The 22,299-nt window shown below is 39.9% G+C and overlaps 1 protein-coding gene and 3 long non-coding RNA genes across 5 annotated transcripts in view; 2 read left to right on the top strand and 2 right to left on the bottom strand.

Moving 5' to 3' along the window:
• The window catches only part of chgb (chromogranin B), a 141,188-nt gene that overhangs the window by 37,949 nt on the left and 80,940 nt on the right, over positions 1 to 22,299 (top strand). The window lies entirely within an intron of this gene.
• On the bottom strand, positions 3,425 to 8,052 carry LOC144184216 (uncharacterized). Its single transcript, XR_013324774.1, has 3 exons — positions 7,987 to 8,052; positions 6,221 to 6,326; positions 3,425 to 5,513 (listed from the first exon to the last, which is right to left on the bottom strand). It is a non-coding gene; the product is annotated as an uncharacterized LOC144184216 (long non-coding RNA).
• On the top strand, positions 6,105 to 7,641 carry LOC144184227 (uncharacterized). The gene is made up of 3 exons (XR_013324775.1): positions 6,105 to 6,323; positions 6,797 to 6,975; positions 7,263 to 7,641. It is a non-coding gene; the product is annotated as an uncharacterized LOC144184227 (long non-coding RNA).
• On the bottom strand, positions 8,237 to 15,183 carry LOC144187913 (uncharacterized). 2 transcript variants are annotated; one of them, XR_013324918.1, is made up of 6 exons: positions 14,991 to 15,183; positions 10,119 to 10,223; positions 9,740 to 10,018; positions 9,060 to 9,374; positions 8,493 to 8,596; positions 8,237 to 8,314 (listed from the first exon to the last, which is right to left on the bottom strand). It is a non-coding gene; the product is annotated as an uncharacterized LOC144187913 (long non-coding RNA). The 2 variants fall into 2 exon arrangements; XR_013324917.1 differs by lacking the exon at positions 14,991 to 15,183 and having other exon boundaries at positions 10,119 to 10,533.

A 22,299-nucleotide genomic window follows, 5' to 3' on the forward strand; every position in this document is an offset into this window, starting at 1 on the left:
TTGGCTCGTGCAACCCTCCCCTTTTTTTCCCTCTATATGCAAATGTTGAGTCACGTGACACGTGGAATTCAGTCTTGGCATAATAAATTGTGGAGAGGAGGGAAGGGAAGACATTCCAAAATGGGTTTCCTCGTGGAGAGATCAGAATGGGGGTTGGGAATGATGGTGATTCCCTTTCGATGAAGATTTTTGCACATCTTTGGTGGGCACAGACGTCTATTGCAGTCAATGGTGATGGGTTGAATGTTTTTGCAATGGCAGGAAAACAATCACTCAAAACTAGTTATCCTAAATCCCTCCCAGTTTAAATGGATTGGACGCCTATTCCCGTCATTGGCATCCAATGAGGAACTTGTGACTCAATCAGGGCACATTCAAAATAAGGATTTGCTCTTAAATGTAAAGTAGATGTACTCACCAATCGCCATAAAGAATCCCTTCTTTGCAGTTAAGATAAGCCCGCTGGGAATCATCAACATCATCATCATCATCATCTGCTTTCTTGCCCCGCCCGCCAAGCTGCGAGACGGCCATCTTACAACTGACGTGTCCTAGAAAACAGGCAGAGGTCAAGCAGTACTCATTTGAGTCATTGTAGTATGTCTTGAATCATTAAAGACCAGCACCAATGAGTACAGAAAATATATCCTGTTAATACAGTTTTATTTGATAATTGATAGGCAATAAATCAGATTGCTATCAGTCCAAAACATGACAGTATTTTGCATTACCCGGTTTTTGTCCATTGAGCCGTGAGATCACGACATATGGCGTCTAGAAAAATGTTGACGCCTAAAAACATGATTTACAGACCCACGGATTGGCAATTTAGATCCGGGCGTGTGAAAACAAGATGCAGGAGCTCGCAAATTGCTTTTGTGCAGTAGCGCCAATGCCAGCGTGTGCGCGCGAGACTGAAAACGATGCACTAGAACAACCAGAAGGAGATGACACATTGTATAAAGCATTCCTCGGGGCACTCAATTTCCTGAAAAGATTCCTCTCACTTCTTTCCGTGGCTTTTACTGCTACAGCTTTTCTATTTTTTAAAGATTATTGATCACTAAAATTATCTTTCAATGTGCTATAACCAATGTGTTTTTATGACATTTTATGAAAGACGTTCCCACAAAAGCAGGGAAGAAAAGAGAAGTGAGTTACCGTCGCGATTTACTTTGAAAAGTGGAACAAGCCAAGTGGAATCATAAATCATTAATAAAGTTTTGAACTAAATAAACACGACGGCTCAGAACACCAAACCAAAAAAGGCCAAAAAAAAGACTAAATCCAAACAAAATGGAAATGCAAACCTTATCAGAAGACAAGACAAGAACTCCAAACACTAGAAAACAAAGACACAACAAAGAACGACCTCAAGCACCCCCAAAAAACAAACTACAAAAAAAATGGAGTTCCCTTGAGTGGCTATATTAAAAATGGCGTACTCAGCTCATTAAATTTGAACTCTCTCCTGGAAACGGCATGACCCGATAACACTTGATTTCGAGTGTGCGATTACGTCGCTATTATGTCTCTTCGCGAAGCGGAAGGTCAGGTTAAAAAAAAATAAAATAAAAATGTCACAGCGTTCCACGGCGTGCGAGATAAGCGACTGCCAAACGACAAACGTGTTGTCCTCGATCGGCCTCGTATAAAAAAAAAACAACAACGTTGGTTCGCACTGCTACCATGGCAACACTTCATCATCCCGCGGGAATATTATACAGCAGCATAACATAAACAGGGCTTTTATCAACAACTACCTGTCACGGTGCTCCGAAAAGAAAATGGCGGGCGGGATTGGTTTTTAGAAATAGATAAGCGTCTGTATTGTTTTTTTATAACATAACTTTTAACTTGAGGACAATGTTAGACTTTAAAAATCAATGTATGATAGGATCATTCCAGTTTGCAAAAGTCAGTAGACTGGATATGATTGAGAAAGACACGCACCTGTCTCCAGAAGGTCTCACAGTGGACATCACATGTCAAAGGACAACCCAAGCATGAAGTTTGTCTGTAGACAGATGGATTTCCAAGAGAGAAAAAAAATGCCTGCTGATTTAGCCTCTGATTGGAAAACACTCCAGGCTGAAAATGCAGACAAAAGTCACATGTTAGACGTTTTCTATCAAATGTGCTATTAATGTTAGGCACAAGTCATAACTATACTTTTGTTTTTAGATGCTTCTGTTATAAACTTTGATTAGGCTTTAATCTGTATTGTATTTTATTTGGGGACTTTGTACATGAAGTACTTTTGAATCCTGTTGTTTAGTGTACAATAAAATGATTACAATTAAAATGTTAGCATAACATAGCAACTAGACTTTTCTGATTGATATGTTTAAATTGGAATTCTTTAAAGTACTGTCTTAGCTTTACTATCCCAAAAAAATGACTGGTTGTCAACATTACTATCATTTTTCATCTTAAATTTACGCTACCAAAATGGCTAAGTTCCATACTGCTAATACCAATTTGACCTAGATCCTTACTTGATAAATCTACAGATCCATTCCTTTGGTTTTTCCTAAGCCGACAGGTTGAGTCCTGTACGACCAATGAAAGGCACTATCACGTCAACACCTGAGATTGACTTCCTGGACGTGTCTTCCTGTTTTATCTCTGGCAAGGCACACTCGGGGAGGCAAGTGCGAACGGACAAATCCCACGTCGACTCTCCAAGAACGGACAGCTTGTGCTTTAAAAGTTGATCGCGGCAGAATCTAGGCCAGTGTGGATTGAGGACAAAGGCAGATAAGAGTAGCTGGCGTTCAGTGGAAGGGAAAAAACAGAGCGTTAAAAACAAGCCGACGGGAAAAGAGGGAGATCTCGGCCCATTTTTTGAGGATGAAGGATATTTAAGATAATAATTTGACTGTCGTCTCTAAAGACCTCCGCCCGCTGCGGGCCAAATGGCCTGAAGCCTGACAAGAAGAAAACAGCATTGGACGGGCCTGTGATTACTGTCAACGTTAGCGGCATTAGCGGTGACAGTAATGATGTGTTTGTAACATATTTTGCTACGGGAGGCTGGCTGAGCAGACGCTAGCGTTTAAACAATGCCCGAGGATGCTAGCTCGAAGGAAGATGGCAGACTTCTGAGAAATGTTTTTTCGAATGCTGCTGAGAAAGTGTTAGCATAGAATAACTCGACATTACGTGAATATGCAAAAACGCAAATAAAAAAGATCCATTGAGTCATGTTTATTCATCAAGACAGCAAAAAACAAGAAAAAAAACAAACGGAAAAGTCACATCACTAGAAATTTGATGACTCTGTGGGGTCTTTGATGACCTTTGAGGGTCTTTGTTGACCTTTGGTGTCTTTGATGACCTTTGGTGTCTTTGATGATGACCTTAGGGGTCTTTGATGATGACCTTAGGGGTCTTTGAAGACATTAAAGATCTTTGATGATGACCTTAGGGGTCTTTAAAGACATTAGGGGTCTTTGATGATGACTTTAGGGATCTTTGATGATGACCTTAGGGATCTTTGATGATGACCTTAGGGAACTTTGATGATGAACTTAGGGATCTTTGATGATGACCTTAGGGATCTTTGATGATGACCTTAGGGAACTTTGATGATGACCTTAGGGATCTTTAATGATGACCTTAGGGATCTTTGATGATGACCTTAAGGGTCTTTGAAGACATTAGGGGTCAAACAAAGCAAGAATGTACTTTGGTTTAAGGCAGTGTTCTCAAACCGGTTCCACATAGGGCCGCAGTGGGTCCTGGTTTTTGTTCCAATCGATCCAGTGCCAAAATTTTAACCAATCGGGTGTCTTTAAAATAAGTAGCACTTGGCTCTATTTAACTGATTGCACTTGCAAAAGGTATCCTTGTTGAGTTGGAATGAAAACCTGCACCCACTGCGGCCCTTTGAGGACCGGTTTGAGACCACTGGTTTAAGGCCATAAGGGTTTTTTAGACCCCTTTAGACCAGTTTTGTAACCTGGGAAGAAAGCACATTGACTCTTAAAATTGTTGCGAGTTCTTCTTGCTCTCTGATTTTGGCCTTTGATGGCATCTGTCTAATCAGTTGACTTTTCAGTCCGTGTAGAGTCCACTTTGGGCTCGGCTCTATTATTCCCGCGACGTGCCATGATATGAGATCCAACAGATGGCTTTCCAGCACCTGTGCAATATGTTGAGGGGTGTAATAAGTGCCAGAGTTATGAGGGAGAAACAATCTCCTCCAACTGGAGCGCCATTCGCACTTTGGCGGTGGCGGCAATGGAAAACAAAGCAACAATATCCAATGTGATATGAAAGCGGCATTATAATGCTGACCTCATTCACTTTGGTTTGCAAATGTACACTTAAATAGAACCCGTATCGAGTTCCATATAGAGCCAAGTGAAATGATGATAAAATATCAAATCTTTCACAATCAAGACTGGATGGCTTTTCTATGAGTCAGACTTCCAGAGGTGGGAATGACTGTCTGCCTGCCTGCCTGCCTGCTGCGCTCTCGCGTGGCCTCCTGCCAGAACTCTAATTTAAGCGGTGGGCCGTCTGCCGAAGAGTGGATGTGGCGGCGGGGCTTTGTCAGAGCCGCCGGGGAGCCCAGCTCACCCGGAGTGGAGTGGATGTCTGCTAAACTCATCAATGGACGGCTGAGTGAATGAATGAGTCATGGTCAGAGCGGCGTCTTCACGGTACGTTCCCTGTCTTCCGCGTTAGCTGGAGAAGCTCGGCCAGTCAAAAGTGAGAGTGTGGGGGCCAAGGAAAGCTGCTAAGCAACCATTTTCCACATCCGCCTAATTCTCAAAGGTCAGATGCTTTCAGACTGGCCTGGCCTCGCATCCGATTTCCATTTGGGCCGCTTTCACTTGCGAAGCCTCCCACCTTCCTGCCCTCCCACGATTCTTCATTAGCTCTTAGCAGGGGAGGGGCAAGACGACGAAGACGAGTACGGACGGGAAACAAATTGTTGTCGGCGTCCCGTTGTGGTGATTAAGGTGAATTACTGCCACCGAGAGGACCGGAGCGGAACGGGATCGGCTTGACAAACGGTCTGTCTGGGATACTTGTCCAAGCCGTTATTGGGTGGGCTGGCGGAGAGTGATTGGACGATGACATTTTTAAGGGTCTTTGAAATTGCCATTTTAAGTTTGGTGGAATTTTTTAGTTTTTTTCTCTTAGCGTTAAGTTGTTTGGACCAAATATTCCTGATCAACAAGTCAGTGAAAGCAGCAGATGTTCTTCTGTGGTCTCCGAGGGGATGATTTGGTGTCGACGTGATTTCCTATGACGGCTCCAAATGACTGGGAAAGGACTACGAAGGGAACTGAACCGCCAAAAAGAAAAAAAAAACCTGTGCAGTTCTCAAAACTATTCAACTCACCAAACGCGGAACATGTTCAAATGGCAGTGTGATACTCACGTTCAGATCTGGAAAAAATATATATATAAAAACCTTACCTGTGCATGTCCTCAATTCTTTCCAATTATTTCAATCATCTTCTTAATGTTCTGGAAATTGTCCAGAATTTGAAACTCTGAAAAAAAAATTAACAGACAAACACATAAGGATCATTTATACAAATATATTTAAACATGAATACAATCCACTACTTCTAATTGTGACAAATTCACTTTAATTTCCTTATATTGCCAATTATCAACATTTTAAGTATGACATTGTCTGTAGACTACCTCTAAAAACCAGTTGCTAAATATCCACGCAAAGACTCGTAATCTAAATCCATATTGCGTGCTCTCATTATGCATATAACCAACACGCCTGCTGTGGGTAATGAATATGCCATGACCACCCATAAGCACGCATTGCATGCATTATCATTTCAAATAAGCCTAGCCACGTGTACCTACAAAAAAATAAATAAATAAAACAAGCAACAACACAAACACACACCGGCACGCTTTTTTAATTAGGCAGCGCAAACCCGACACAAAAGGAAACGCCGCGGTGACTCAACGCGGCGATGATTTGCTATCACAATAGCGCATGTGACTCACAGTTTCCATTGTGGGTTAGTCCCGGTGTGCGTGCAGGTGTGATGTGTGCGTGAAGCAAAGGGGCGGGGGGGGGATTGTGTAGCGGTAGCGGGGGTAAGAGCAACCCCATTTTTCTTCCAGTTGACCTGGTGTTGCGCAAGCTGTTGTTTATGCTCCATTAAAAGGGCACGTACACACTGGCAAACACGTACACACACAGAGAAGAAAGGCAATTACAGGGACTTACTTACTTAGCCGTGGTTCCGTTTGAGTAGCCAGCATGGGTTTTTCCATTGGTTATGTGACCCTGGATCAGGCTTGGAGTAACATAGTCAGCTTCCAATTTCAAGGTACTGTTAAAAAACAAACAAAGTTTGAGCATTGAGATTATAAAATGAGGTGGTTTGAATTTGAGGCGGCAGTCGAACGCACTGACAATGGAGCTAAGGGTAGCATGTATGCTAATGTGGGTCAAATTTAGTTATAGTGTAGTTTTGTGTATTCAACTCAGTTAAATGACACAATATAAACTTGATAAAATGAGTTGGGAATAAGATATGTAGTAATATATACTCGGAATATTTACTTATCATGACAAATTTGATCTTTTACAGCATATAGTACTGACAGTAAAGTTTATATTAAAAATATCCATTGGTGGACAAATTGATTTAAATAAAGATTAATTCGAATGGATAGGATGTTTATTAATGGCAGCCAATGAGCTAAATGATGAAAAGGGATGCAGGTGACATCATTATCATCATCACAGGGAAGCAATATAACACATATTTTCCTCCCTTTTTTGTTGGCATTAAACAAGAGTAAGACAGTTTGTCGCCAGTGTGATACCTGGAAAAAGCAAGCCGCCGCCAAGAACCAGTTTGGACCGGCTGGCGTGTCCGCCCGGCAACCCCACTACAACATCCCCCATGTGACGGCTAGGCATGTGACAAAGACGCTACATGTGATCCTCTGCTGATCACTAACCGTCGGCCACAGGTTCTTTTATGCGCTTTGATTTCAGGGAAATATTTTTTTTTATATCGGGTTCGTGGTACTTTTACATTAGAGGGTTATAGGGGTGTTTTTTTTGCAGTTTTTGTATATTGTGCTAAGTGTATAGTAGACTTTTTGCTTTGATATCAAATTCTGTTACACAAATATGTTGCTAAGCGTGGAAAATTGACTTTAAACTGCCTTATTTGAGGTTTGCAATTCTTCTAGTAAAGTTTAAAAATACAAGTTTACAGTTGTCAAGAAAATAACAACGTTTGACTCTTTTATAGACTGGGAAGAAAGCTGAGGAAGGAATTCAGAGCAGGCCAGTTAATTGCGATTGGTCGCCGCTCGCCGTGTCACATGGCGGGCGGGTCACGCGATACCTCCTTACTGGAAGACAGGAAACGGCGCGTGCTGGCGTCTCGCGTGCATCCGATGCCTCTTCGTTTATAAATCATGCATTGACGCAGGATAACGACGTTGTAGTACTCGCATTCAGTACTTAATGTAGTATAAGTGCAGCTACTTGTGCATGGAAGGACTGGTAAAACTTGACCTCTATTTTTTGGGGGTGTAGACATTTGCTGAAGATGTCAAACTTCATTAAAAAATAATTTAAAAATCAAAGAATGGAGTAGCTAACTTGAAATCCTTATAATTCTTGTGTGTTAAATAGCCTATCGAACTAAATAATAATGATAATAGCAATTCATTTGACAGTATTTTACATTTGTTTTCAGATTTGTTAAAATGACTAGTGTTTAAAAGTCACTTAATTTAAGCCTCTAATGCAGGCCATATTTTCATAATTTTGGGGTAAATAAATTATACGTTTTTCCCTCCATTCTTAATGTTTGTAAATTATTTAATGCCTTTTCAGATAACATGTCTGTTTTTTGTTTGGGATTATATCAAGAAAATGTCCCCAAAAGTGCGACTTGTGTATGATTATTTTTCGTTGTGCATTTGTTGGCGTCTTATACTCGGGTGCAAAATATCTGGATTTCGTACCTGATAGTTTTGGGGTGTGAACCTCGTTTAATGATGGATGCCCTTTGCCATTCAGTGTTACCAGACATGCCACCGCCCCTAAAAAAAGGAAAAGTTGTGACGCAAAGTTTGCCATGGTTTGCCTCAGGCCGAGTGGCCCGCTGCCTCTCCGCGTTGCGTCTTTTGTTGTGGCGCCGATCGGAACATGACGCAACGCGGGGCGGCGAGCGAGAAACAGCCGGCGGGCGGCTGAGCGGGAGGAGGGAGCTCACCTTGGAGGACGAATGACGGAACCCGCATCAAGGACGTCGCGGGATGCCAAGTGGGGGCGCTTCTTGCGGGCCACCTTCTGCAAAACACACCTCCAAATGTATCCAAAACTTTGCATAGGATGATGATGATATCTATGCCTCATGTAAAAAAATATGTGAACATTATTTTTTCCATTTCATCTTTAAAAATAAAGGTAAAAATAGCAATATTAATACACACATAACTAGGGGCAATTTAATATATAAAGAACATACCATGCATGTTTTGGGGATGTGGGAGGAAACTAGAGTACCCGGAGAAAACCCACACAAGCCGGGGGGAAACTTGGAATTGAGCCCACAATCTCAGAATCTTCAGTCTGCCAAAACACACAATATTGCATTAATATGACAGAATATTCAAGAAAAATACAGAAAAAAATTGATCAAAATGAAGGAACATTTGACATTTTTAAAGCCAAATATCATGAAAAATGTTTGTGAAATGACTTAAATGTAAAAAATAATAATAATGGAATAAAAATAAATTAGTAGTAGCAGAACCCCCCCCAAAAAAATCAAATACATATATTTTAGTTAAAAATGACCCCCCAAAAAATGATGCCCAAACATGAGAATTTACAAGCCGCCAAGACGAAACTTTCCGCCGCTGCCGACCTTGGGAAAAAAAAATAATAATAAAAAAATCAAATGAGAGTGACGCAAGGAAAGCGCCAACCAGAGGGGCCGACTATAATCTCTGCCCCCTCCCGAACGCCGACTTTCGCAATCGCTCGTAAATAGTGTCGCAGGTGATGTAAGGCGATATAAGAAAGCACGCACATTTGCACGGCAGTAGCCCGCATTTGGCCACGTCGGAGCGAGCGGCTCGCCCGGCCTGGCGTGGCGTTACATCATCCTTCAGAGAACGGATGCTCCGATTACAGGAAAGGCAAACAGGGGGCCCCCGGGGGCCGCGCCAGCCAGCCAGCGTGTGCCTGCGTTCCCATCGCGGGCTTACGTAACCAGTCCAGACGTCTTTCGCGGCCGCCGGCTTGGGGTTCCGGTTTCGTCACTCTGCTTGCCGGGCGGTCGGAGGCAGGGGGGGTTGTTTGGAGAGAAAGGGTCGGTCTGGGGGCCGAATCTGGCCCACCCTGGCTATATAGGAAAAGAAAATAGTTAGTTATTTAGAAAAATAACTACAAAATGTACTGTCATTTAAAAGAAAAATCTTTCATTTATTTCATTTAAAAGGAAAGACAGATTTAATGATTACCTATTCTAAAAAACCCTTAAAATATATTTTTTGACATTTTTAAAGGAAAATGTAGTTTTTTTTTAGTATTTTCCATGTATATTTTTAAATTAAAAACAATCGATAAAATATTGAGTGTTTCCTTTTAGATAAAATGAATTAAAAAATGTTAGGAGTAATACATAAGCTAAAATATCCCAAATAAAAAAGCATACAGAGCAAATTGATCCATAATCAAAAATGTGTGAATAAATCAAAACAAAAATACCTCATACACTATCCACAAAAGTATTTGGACACCATCTGAAAAGCCGTTTGGCAACACTTTTGTGCATTTCCGTCGGTTGTCAAATCCTCCACCAAGACGCATCCATTTGCCACAAAATGCTACTGAATAATTGACTAAAAATAAATCACATTTGGTGGTGTTGCAAGATGAATATTTCATCATGTTCTTCATCATTTTCTCACATGCGCAGCAGATGTTTGTGCTTTTGAAGGCAATGACACGGACACGCCACATCTGCTCCATGTTGTCAACATATTTCTAAAAAAAAATGTCAACAATAGAAAGTCATACAAAATTCCAAAAGATCACACAGAAAAACCCAGACTGCCAAACAATCGAGAGCCTGGCCTGGACTTACTTTTAGCCATAGTTCGATTCCTGCAGCCAGTATGTTTTTTTTCCGTTGGTCATGTGACTTGGGTGAGGCTATGTGAACCACTGTTTGCTTCAGATCTCTGTTAAACTGTAAAAAAAAAAAACTAAATTAGATTATTGACATTCTAAGATGAGGTAAATTGAACTTCGGTTTGGGTAAATATTCCCCTCTAATTGGGAATCAAACTAGCAGTGGCAGTGGAACGCACTGACAATGGAGCTGAGAATAGCTTATTTGCTAATGTGGATCAAATTCATTGTCCATGTACTTTTGTAAATGAAAATGAGACATAGGCATTGTCGTCATCATTGACTTGACAAAAAGCCTAGTAGTCATCACACCCTCAGCAGCGTATGACGAAATTCCCCAAAAAAGCTCTGGCAAAAAAAAAAACCCAAAAGGCTCTGGCAAAAAAAATCCCCCAAAACGATCTGGCAAAAAAAATCCTCAAAAAAGCTCTGGCAAAAAAATTCCCCAAAATATCTTTGGCAAAAAATTCCTCAAAAAAGCTCTGGCAAAACAAGCTCTGGCAAAACAAGTCCTGGCAAAACAAGTCCTGGCAAAACAAGTTCTGGCAAAACAAGTCCTGGCAAAACAAGTCCTGGCAAAACAAGTCCTGGCAAAACAAGTCCTGGCAAAACAAGTTCTGGCAAAACAAGTCCTGGCAAAACAAGTTCTGGCAAAACAAGTCCTGGCAAAACAAGTCCTGGCAAAACAAGTCCTGGCAAAACAAGTCCTGGCAAAACAAGCTCTGGCAAAAAAAATCCTCAAAAAATCTGGCAAAAAAATTCCCCAAAAAATCTTTGGCAAAAAATTCCTCCAAAAAATCTTTGGCAAAAAATTCCTCAAAAAAAGCTCTGGCAAAAAAATTCTCCAAAAAATCTTTGGCAAAAAATTGCTCAAAAAAAGCTCTGGCAAAAAATTCCTCAAAAAAGCTCTGGCAAAAAAAATCCTCAAAAATGCTCTGGCAAAACAAGCTCTGGCAAAACAAGTCCTGGCAAAACAAGTCCTGGCAAAACAAGTCCTGGCAAAACAAGTCCTGGCAAAACAAGCTCTGGCAAAAAAAATCCTCAAAAAATCTGGCAAAAAAATTCCCCAAAAAATCTTTGGCAAAAAATTCCTCCAAAAAATCTTTGGTAAAAAATTTCTCAAAAAAAGCTCTGGCAAAAAAATTCTCCAAAAAATCTTTGGCAAAAAATTGCTCAAAAAAAGCTCTGGCAAAAAATTCCTCAAAAAAGCTCTGGCAAAAAAATTCCTCAAAAATGCTCTGGCAAAACAAGCTCTGGCAAAGCAAGCTCTGGCAAAACAAGCTCTGGCAAAACAAGTCCTGGCAAAACAAGTCCTGGCAAAACAAGTTCTGGCAAAACAAGTCCTGGCAAAACAAGTCCTGGCAAAACAAGTCCTGGCAAAACAAGCTCTGGCAAAACAAGCTCTGGCAAAACAAGCTCTGGCAAAAAAAATCCTCAAAAAATCTGGCAAAAAAATTCCCCAAAAAATATTTGGCAAAAAATTCCTCAAAAAAAGCTCTGGCAAAAAAATCCTCAAAAAAGCTCTGGCAAAAAATTCCTCAAAAAAGCTCTGGCAAAAAAATTCCTCAAAAATGCTCTGGCAAAACAAGCTCTGGCAAAGCAAGCTCTGGCAAAACAAGCTCTGGCAAAACAAGTCCTGGCAAAACAAGTCCTGGCAAAACAAGTTCTGGCAAAACAAGTCCTGGCAAAACAAGTCCTGGCAAAACAAGTCCTGGCAAAACAAGCTCTGTCAAAACAAGCTCTGGCAAAAAAAATCCTCAAAAAATCTGGCAAAAAAATTCCCCAAAAAATCTTTGGCAAAAAATTCCTCAAAAAATCTGGCAAAAAAATTCCTCAAAAAAGCTCTGGCAAAACAAGCTCTGGCAAAACAAGTCCTGGCAAAACAAGTTCTGGCAAAACAAGTCCTGGCAAAACAAGTCCTGGCAAAACAAGTCCTGGCAAAACAAGTCCTGGCAAAACAAGCTCTGGCAAAAAAAATCCTCAAAAAATCTGGCAAAAAAATTCCCCAAAAAATCTTTGGCAAAAAATTCCTCCAAAAAATCTTTGGCAAAAAATTCCTCAAAAAAAGCTCTGGCAAAAAAATTCTCCAAAAAATCTTTGGCAAAAAATTGCTCAAAAAAAGCTCTGGCAAAAAATTCCTCAAAAAAGCTCTGGCAAAAAAAATCCTCAAAAATGCTCTGGCAAAACAAGCTCTGGCAAAACAAGTCCTGGCAAAACAAGTCCTGGCAAAACAAGTCCTGGCAAAACAAGTCCTGGCAAAACAAGCTCTGGCAAAAAAAATCCTCAAAAAATCTGGCAAAAAAATTCCCCAAAAAATCTTTGGCAAAAAATTCCTCCAAAAAATCTTTGGTAAAAAATTTCTCAAAAAAAGCTCTGGCAAAAAAATTCTCCAAAAAATCTTTGGCAAAAAATTGCTCAAAAAAAGCTCTGGCAAAAAATTCCTCAAAAAAGCTCTGGCAAAAAAATTCCTCAAAAATGCTCTGGCAAAACAAGCTCTGGCAAAGCAAGCTCTGGCAAAACAAGCTCTGGCAAAACAAGTCCTGGCAAAACAAGTCCTGGCAAAACAAGTTCTGGCAAAACAAGTCCTGGCAAAACAAGTCCTGGCAAAACAAGTCCTGGCAAAACAAGCTCTGGCAAAACAAGCTCTGGCAAAACAAGCTCTGGCAAAAAAAATCCTCAAAAAATCTGGCAAAAAAATTCCCCAAAAAATATTTGGCAAAAAATTCCTCAAAAAAAGCTCTGGCAAAAAAATCCTCAAAAAAGCTCTGGCAAAAAATTCCTCAAAAAAGCTCTGGCAAAAAAATTCCTCAAAAATGCTCTGGCAAAACAAGCTCTGGCAAAGCAAGCTCTGGCAAAACAAGCTCTGGCAAAACAAGTCCTGGCAAAACAAGTCCTGGCAAAACAAGTTCTGGCAAAACAAGTCCTGGCAAAACAAGTCCTGGCAAAACAAGTCCTGGCAAAACAAGCTCTGTCAAAACAAGCTCTGGCAAAAAAAATCCTCAAAAAATCTGGCAAAAAAATTCCCCAAAAAATCTTTGGCAAAAAATTCCTCAAAAAATCTGGCAAAAAAATTCCTCAAAAAAGCTCTGGCAAAACAAGCTCTGGCAAAACAAGTCCTGGCAAAACAAGTCCTGGCAAAACAAGTCCTGGCAAAACAAGTCCTGGCAAAACAAGTCCTGGCAAAACAAGTCCTGGCAAAACAAGCTCTGGCAAAAAAAATCCTCAAAAAATCTGGCAAAAAAATTCCCCAAAAAATCTTTGGCAAAAAATTCCTCCAAAAAATCTTTGGCAAAAAATTCCTCAAAAAAAGCTCTGGCAAAAAAATTCTCCAAAAAATCTTTGGCAAAAAATTGCTCAAAAAAAGCTCTGGCAAAAAATTCCTCAAAAAAGCTCTGGCAAAAAAATTCCTCAAAAATGCTCTGGCAAAACAAGCTCTGGCAAAACAAGTCCTGGCAAAACAAGTCCTGGCAAAACAAGTCCTGGCAAAACAAGTCCTGGCAAAACAAGCTCTGGCAAAAAAAATCCTCAAAAAATCTGGCAAAAAAATTCCCCAAAAAATCTTTGGCAAAAAATTCCTCCAAAAAATCTTTGGTAAAAAATTTCTCAAAAAAAGCTCTGGCAAAAAAATTCTCCAAAAAATCTTTGGCAAAAAATTGCTCAAAAAAAGCTCTGGCAAAAAATTCCTCAAAAAAGCTCTGGCAAAAAAATTCCTCAAAAATGCTCTGGCAAAACAAGCTCTGGCAAAGCAAGCTCTGGCAAAACAAGCTCTGGCAAAACAAGTCCTGGCAAAACAAGTCCTGGCAAAACAAGTTCTGGCAAAACAAGTCCTGGCAAAACAAGTCCTGGCAAAACAAGTCCTGGCAAAACAAGCTCTGGCAAAACAAGCTCTGGCAAAACAAGCTCTGGCAAAAAAAATCCTCAAAAAATCTGGCAAAAAAATTCCCCAAAAAATATTTGGCAAAAAATTCCTCAAAAAAGCTCTGGCAAAAAATTCCTCAAAAAAGCTCTGGCAAAAAATTCCTCAAAAAAGCTCTGGCAAAAAAATTCCTCAAAAATGCTCTGGCAAAACAAGCTCTGGCAAAGCAAGCTCTGGCAAAACAAGCTCTGGCAAAACAAGTCCTGGCAAAACAAGTCCTGGCAAAACAAGTTCTGGCAAAACAAGTTCTGGCAAAACAAGTCCTGGCAAAACAAGTCCTGGCAAAACAAGTCCTGGCAAAACAAGCTCTGGCAAAACAAGCTCTGGCAAAAAAAATCCTCAAAAAATCTGGCAAAAAAATTCCCCAAAAAATCTTTGGCAAAAAATTCCTCAAAAAAGCTCTGGCAAAAAAATTCTCCAAAAAATCTTTGGCAAAAAAGTCCTCAAAAAAAGCTCTGGCAAAAAAATTCTCCAAAAAATCTTTGGCAAAAAATTGCTCAAAAAAGCTCTGGCAAAAAATTCCTCAAAAAAGCTCTGGCAAAAAAAATCCCCAAAAAATCTTTGGCAAAAAATTCCTCAAAAAAGCTCTGGCAAAAAAATTCCACAAAAAATCTTTGGCAAAAAATTCCTCAAAAAAGCTCTGGCAAAAAAATTCCTCAAAAAAGCTCTGGCAAAACAAGCTCTGGCAAAGCAAGCTCTGGCAAAACAAGCTCTGGCAAAACAAGTTCTGGCAAAACAAGTTCTGGCAAAACAAGTCCTGGCAAAACAAGTCCTGGCAAAACAAGTCCTGGCAAAACAAGTCCTGGCAAAACAAGCTCTGGCAAAACAAGCTCTGGCAAAAAAAATGAAAGTCAGACATAGGCATTGTCGTCATCATTGACTTGGCAAAAAGCCTAGTAGTCATCATACCTTCAGCAGCGTATGACGAGATTCCTCAAAAAAGCTCTGGCAAAAAAATTCCTCAAAAAAGCTCTGGCAAAACAAGCTCTGGCAAAGCAAGCTCTGGCAAAACAAGCTCTGGCAAAACAAGTCCTGGCAAAACAAGTCCTGGCAAAACAAGTTCTGGCAAAACAAGTCCTGGCAAAACAAGTCCTGGCAAAACAAGTCCTGGCAAAACAAGCTCTGGCAAAACAAGCTCTGGCAAAACAAGCTCTGGCAAAAAAAATCCTCAAAAAATCTGGCAAAAAAATTCCCCAAAAAATATTTGGCAAAAAATTCCTCAAAAAAGCTCTGGCAAAAAAATCCTCAAAAAAGCTCTGGCAAAAAATTCCTCAAAAAAGCTCTGGCAAAACAAGCTCTGGCAAAACAAGTCCTGGCAAAACAAGTCCTGGCAAAACAAGTCCTGGCAAAACAAGTCCTGGCAAAACAAGCTCTGGCAAAACAAGCTCTGGCAAAAAAAATCCTCAAAAAATCTGGCAAAAAAATTCCCCAAAAAATATTTGGCAAAAAAATCCTCAAAAAAGCTCTGGCAAAAAATTCCTCAAAAAAGCTCTGGCAAAAAAATTCCTCAAAAATGCTCTGGCAAAACAAGCTCTGGCAAAGCAAGCTCTGGCAAAACAAGCTCTGGCAAAACAAGTCCTGGCAAAACAAGTCCTGGCAAAACAAGTTCTGGCAAAACAAGTCCTGGCAAAACAAGTCCTGGCAAAACAAGTCCTGGCAAAACAAGCTCTGGCAAAACAAGCTCTGGCAAAAAAAATCCTCAAAAAATCTGGAAAAAAAATTCCCCAAAAAATCTGGCAAAAAAATTCCTCAAAAAAGCTCTGGCAAAACAAGCTCTGGCAAAACAAGTCCTGGCAAAACAAGTCCTGGCAAAACAAGTTCTGGCAAAACAAGTCCTGGCAAAACAAGTTCTGGCAAAACAAGTCCTGGCAAAACAAGTCCTGGCAAAACAAGTCCTGGCAAAACAAGTCCTGGCAAAACAAGCTCTGGCAAAAAAAATCCTCAAAAAATCTGGCAAAAAAATTCCCCAAAAAATCTTTGGCAAAAAATTCCTCAAAAAAGCTCTGGCAAAAAAATTCTCCAAAAAATCTTTGGCAAAAAAATCCTCAAAAAAAGCTCTGGCAAAAAAATTCTCCAAAAAATCTTTGGCAAAAAATTGCTCAAAAAAGCTCTGGCAAAAAATTCCTCAAAAAAGCTCTGGCAAAAAAATTCCTCAAAAAAGCTCTGGCAAAACAAGCTCTGGCAAAGCAAGCTCTGGCAAAACAAGCTCTGGCAAAACAAGTTCTGGCAAAACAAGTTCTGGCAAAACAAGTCCTGGCAAAACAAGTCCTGGCAAAACAAGTCCTGGCAAAACAAGTCCTGGCAAAACAAGCTCTGGCAAAACAAGCTCTGGCAAAAAAAATGAAAGTCAGACATAGGCATTGTCGTCATCATTGACTTGGCAAAAAGCCTAGTAGTCATCATACCTTCAGCAGCGTATGACGAGATTCCTCAAAAAAGCTCTGGCAAAAAAATTCCTCAAAAAAGCTCTGGCAAAACAAGCTCTGGCAAAGCAAGCTCTGGCAAAACAAGCTCTGGCAAAACAAGTCCTGGCAAAACAAGTCCTGGCAAAACAAGTTCTGGCAAAACAAGTCCTGGCAAAACAAGTCCTGGCAAAACAAGTCCTGGCAAAACAAGCTCTGGCAAAACAAGCTCTGGCAAAAAAAATCCTCAAAAAATCTGGCAAAAAAATTCCCCAAAAAATCTTTGGCAAAAAATTCCTCAAAAAATCTGGCAAAAAAATTCCTCAAAAAAGCTCTGGCAAAACAAGCTCTGGCAAAACAAGTCCTGGCAAAACAAGTCCTGGCAAAACAAGTCCTGGCAAAACAAGTCCTGGCAAAACAAGCTCTGGCAAAAAAAATCCTCAAAAAATCTGGCAAAAAAATTCCCCAAAAAATCTTTGGCAAAAAATTTCTCCAAAAAATCTTTGGCAAAAAATTCCTCAAAAAAAGCTCTGGCAAAAAAATTCTCCAAAAAATCTTTGGCAAAAAAATGCTCAAAAAAAGCTCTGGCAAAAAATTCCTCAAAAAAGCTCTGGCAAAAAAATCCTCAAAAATGCTCTGGCAAAACAAGCTCTGGCAAAGCAAGCTCTGGCAAAACAAGCTCTGGCAAAACAAGTCCTGGCAAAACAAGTCCTGGCAAAACAAGTTCTGGCAAAACAAGTCCTGGCAAAACAAGTCCTGGCAAAACAAGCTCTGGCAAAACAAGCTCTGGCAAAACAAGCTCTGGCAAAAAAAATCCTCAAAAAATCTGGCAAAAAAATTCCCCAAAAAATATTTGGCAAAAAATTCCTCAAAAAAGCTCTGGCAAAAAATTCCTCAAAAAAGCTCTGGCAAAAAATTCCTCAAAAAAGCTCTGGCAAAAAAATTCCTCAAAAATGCTCTGGCAAAACAAGCTCTGGCAAAGCAAGCTCTGGCAAAACAAGCTCTGGCAAAACAAGTCCTGGCAAAACAAGTCCTGGCAAAACAAGTTCTGGCAAAACAAGTCCTGGCAAAACAAGTCCTGGCAAAACAAGTCCTGGCAAAACAAGCTCTGTCAAAACAAGCTCTGGCAAAAAAAATCCTCAAAAAATCTGGCAAAAAAATTCCCCAAAAAATCTTTGGCAAAAAATTCCTCAAAAAATCTGGCAAAAAAATTCCTCAAAAAAGCTCTGGCAAAACAAGCTCTGGCAAAACAAGTCCTGGCAAAACAAGTCCTGGCAAAACAAGTCCTGGCAAAACAAGTCCTGGCAAAACAAGCTCTGGCAAAAAAAATCCTCAAAAAATCTGGCAAAAAAATTCCCCAAAAAATCTTTGGCAAAAAATTCCTCCAAAAAATCTTTGGCAAAAAATTCCTCAAAAAAAGCTCTGGCAAAAAAATTCTCCAAAAAATCTTTGGCAAAAAATTGCTCAAAAAAAGCTCTGGCAAAAAATTCCTCAAAAAAGCTCTGGCAAAAAAATTCCTCAAAAATGCTCTGGCAAAACAAGCTCTGGCAAAGCAAGCTCTGGCAAAACAAGCTCTGGCAAAACAAGTCCTGGCAAAACAAGTCCTGGCAAAACAAGTTCTGGCAAAACAAGTCCTGGCAAAACAAGTCCTGGCAAAACAAGTCCTGGCAAAACAAGCTCTGTCAAAACAAGCTCTGGCAAAAAAAATCCTCAAAAAATCTGGCAAAAAAATTCCCCAAAAAATCTTTGGCAAAAAATTCCTCAAAAAATCTGGCAAAAAAATTCCTCAAAAAAGCTCTGGCAAAACAAGCTCTGGCAAAACAAGTCCTGGCAAAACAAGTCCTGGCAAAACAAGTCCTGGCAAAACAAGTCCTGGCAAAACAAGCTCTGGCAAAAAAAATCCTCAAAAAATCTGGCAAAAAAATTCCCCAAAAAATCTTTGGCAAAAAATTCCTCCAAAAAATCTTTGGCAAAAAATTCCTCAAAAAAAGCTCTGGCAAAAAAATTCTCCAAAAAATCTTTGGCAAAAAATTGCTCAAAAAAAGCTCTGGCAAAAAATTCCTCAAAAAAGCTCTGGCAAAACAAGCTCTGGCAAAGCAAGCTCTGGCAAAACAAGCTCTGGCAAAACAAGTCCTGGCAAAACAAGTCCTGGCAAAACAAGTTCTGGCAAAACAAGTCCTGGCAAAACAAGTCCTGGCAAAACAAGTCCTGGCAAAACAAGCTCTGGCAAAACAAGCTCTGGCAAAACAAGCTCTGGCAAAAAAAATCCTCAAAAAATCTGGCAAAAAAATTCCCCAAAAAATATTTGGCAAAAAATTCCTCAAAAAAGCTCTGGCAAAAAAATCCTCAAAAAAGCTCTGGCAAAAAATTCCTCAAAAAAGCTCTGGCAAAAAAATTCCTCAAAAATGCTCTGGCAAAACAAGCTCTGGCAAAGCAAGCTCTGGCAAAACAAGCTCTGGCAAAACAAGTCCTGGCAAAACAAGTCCTGGCAAAACAAGTTCTGGCAAAACAAGTCCTGGCAAAACAAGTCCTGGCAAAACAAGTCCTGGCAAAACAAGCTCTGGCAAAACAAGCTCTGGCAAAAAAAATCCTCAAAAAATCTGGCAAAAAAATTCCCCAAAAAATCTTTGGCAAAAAATTCCTCAAAAAATCTGGCAAAAAAATTCCTCAAAAAAGCTCTGGCAAAACAAGCTCTGGCAAAACAAGTCCTGGCAAAACAAGTCCTGGCAAAACAAGTCCTGGCAAAACAAGTCCTGGCAAAACAAGCTCTGGCAAAAAAAATCCTCAAAAAATCTGGCAAAAAAATTCCCCAAAAAATCTTTGGCAAAATATTCCTCCAAAAAATCTTTGGCAAAAAATTCCTCAAAAAAAGCTCTGGCAAAAAAATTCTCCAAAAAATCTTTGGCAAAAAATTGCTCAAAAAAAGCTCTGGCAAAAAATTCCTCAAAAAAGCTCTGGCAAAACAAGCTCTGGCAAAACAAGTCCTGGCAAAACAAGTCCTGGCAAAACAAGTTCTGGCAAAACAAGTCCTGGCAAAACAAGTCCTGGCAAAACAAGTCCTGGCAAAACAAGCTCTGGCAAAACAAGCTCTGGCAAAAAAAATCCTCAAAAAATCTGGCAAAAAAATTCCCCAAAAAATATTTGGCAAAAAATTCCTCAAAAAAGCTCTGGCAAAAAAATCCTCAAAAAAGCTCTGGCAAAAAATTCCTCAAAAAAGCTCTGGCAAAAAAATTCCTCAAAAATGCTCTGGCAAAACAAGCTCTGGCAAAGCAAGCTCTGGCAAAACAAGCTCTGGCAAAACAAGTCCTGGCAAAACAAGTCCTGGCAAAACAAGTTCTGGCAAAACAAGTCCTGGCAAAACAAGTCCTGGCAAAACAAGTCCTGGCAAAACAAGCTCTGGCAAAACAAGCTCTGGCAAAAAAAAATCCTCAAAAAATCTGGAAAAAAAATTCCCCAAAAAATCTGGCAAAAAAATTCCTCAAAAAAGCTCTGGCAAAACAAGCTCTGGCAAAACAAGTCCTGGCAAAACAAGTCCTGGCAAAACAAGTTCTGGCAAAACAAGTCCTGGCAAAACAAGTTCTGGCAAAACAAGTCCTGGCAAAACAAGTCCTGGCAAAACAAGTCCTGGCAAAACAAGTCCTGGCAAAACAAGCTCTGGCAAAAAAAATCCTCAAAAAATCTGGCAAAAAAATTCCCCAAAAAATCTTTGGCAAAAAATTCCTCAAAAAAGCTCTGGCAAAAAAATTCTCCAAAAAATCTTTGGCAAAAAAATCCTCAAAAAAAGCTCTGGCAAAAAAATTCTCCAAAAAATCTTTGGCAAAAAATTGCTCAAAAAAGCTCTGGCAAAAAATTCCTCAAAAAAGCTCTGGCAAAAAAATTCCTCAAAAAAGCTCTGGCAAAACAAGCTCGGCAAAGCAAGCTCTGGCAAAACAAGCTCTGGCAAAACAAGTTCTGGCAAAACAAGTTCTGGCAAAACAAGTCCTGGCAAAACAAGTCCTGGCAAAACAAGTCCTGGCAAAACAAGTCCTGGCAAAACAAGCTCTGGCAAAACAAGCTCTGGCAAAAAAAATGAAAGTCAGACATAGGCATTGTCGTCATCATTGACTTGGCAAAAAGCCTAGTAGTCATCATACCTTCAGCAGCGTATGACGAGATTCCTCAAAAAAGCTCTGGCAAAAAAATTCCTCAAAAAAGCTCTGGCAAAACAAGCTCTGGCAAAGCAAGCTCTGGCAAAACAAGCTCTGGCAAAACAAGTCCTGGCAAAACAAGTCCTGGCAAAACAAGTTCTGGCAAAACAAGTCCTGGCAAAACAAGTCCTGGCAAAACAAGTCCTGGCAAAACAAGCTCTGGCAAAACAAGCTCTGGCAAAACAAGCTCTGGCAAAAAAAATCCTCAAAAAATCTGGCAAAAAAATTCCCCAAAAAATATTTGGCAAAAAATTCCTCAAAAAAGCTCTGGCAAAAAAATCCTCAAAAAAGCTCTGGCAAAAAATTCCTCAAAAAAGCTCTGGCAAAACAAGCTCTGGCAAAACAAGTCCTGGCAAAACAAGTCCTGGCAAAACAAGTCCTGGCAAAACAAGTCCTGGCAAAACAAGCTCTGGCAAAACAAGCTCTGGCAAAAAAAATCCTCAAAAAATCTGGCAAAAAAATTCCCCAAAAAATATTTGGCAAAAAAATCCTCAAAAAAAGCTCTGGCAAAAAATTCCTCAAAAAAGCTCTGGCAAAAAAATTCTCCAAAAAATCTTTGGCAAAAAATTGCTCAAAAAAAGCTCTGGCAAAAAATTCCTCAAAAAAGCTCTGGCAAAAAAAATCCTCAAAAATGCTCTGGCAAAACAAGCTCTGGCAAAGCAAGCTCTGGCAAAACAAGCTCTGGCAAAACAAGTCCTGGCAAAACAAGTCCTGGCAAAACAAGTTCTGGCAAAACAAGTCCTGGCAAAACAAGTCCTGGCAAAACAAGTCCTGGCAAAACAAGCTCTGGCAAAACAAGCTCTGGCAAAACAAGCTCTGGCAAAAAAAATCCTCAAAAAATCTGGCAAAAAAATTCCCCAAAAAATATTTGGCAAAAAATTCCTCAAAAAAGCTCTGGCAAAAAATTCCTCAAAAAAGCTCTGGCAAAAAATTCCTCAAAAAAGCTCTGGCAAAAAAATTCCTCAAAAATGCTCTGGCAAAACAAGCTCTGGCAAAGCAAGCTCTGGCAAAACAAGCTCTGGCAAAACAAGTCCTGGCAAAACAAGTCCTGGCAAAACAAGTTCTGGCAAAACAAGTCCTGGCAAAACAAGTCCTGGCAAAACAAGTCCTGGCAAAACAAGCTCTGTCAAAACAAGCTCTGGCAAAAAAAATCCTCAAAAAATCTGGCAAAAAAATTCCCCAAAAAATCTTTGGCAAAAAATTCCTCAAAAAATCTGGCAAAAAAATTCCTCAAAAAAGCTCTGGCAAAACAAGCTCTGGCAAAACAAGTCCTGGCAAAACAAGTCCTGGCAAAACAAGTCCTGGCAAAACAAGTCCTGGCAAAACAAGCTCTGGCAAAAAAAATCCTCAAAAAATCTGGCAAAAAAATTCCCCAAAAAATCTTTGGCAAAAAATTCCTCCAAAAAATCTTTGGCAAAAAATTCCTCAAAAAAAGCTCTGGCAAAAAAATTCTCCAAAAAATCTTTGGCAAAAAATTGCTCAAAAAAAGCTCTGGCAAAAAAATCCTCAAAAAAGCTCTGGCAAAAAATTCCTCAAAAAAGCTCTGGCAAAAAAATTCCTCAAAAATGCTCTGGCAAAACAAGCTCTGGCAAAGCAAGCTCTGGCAAAACAAGCTCTGGCAAAACAAGT

The sequence above is a fragment of the Stigmatopora nigra genome, chromosome 2, assembly GCF_051989575.1.
Source record: "Stigmatopora nigra isolate UIUO_SnigA chromosome 2, RoL_Snig_1.1, whole genome shotgun sequence".
Taxonomy (NCBI): Eukaryota; Metazoa; Chordata; class Actinopteri; order Syngnathiformes; family Syngnathidae; genus Stigmatopora; species Stigmatopora nigra.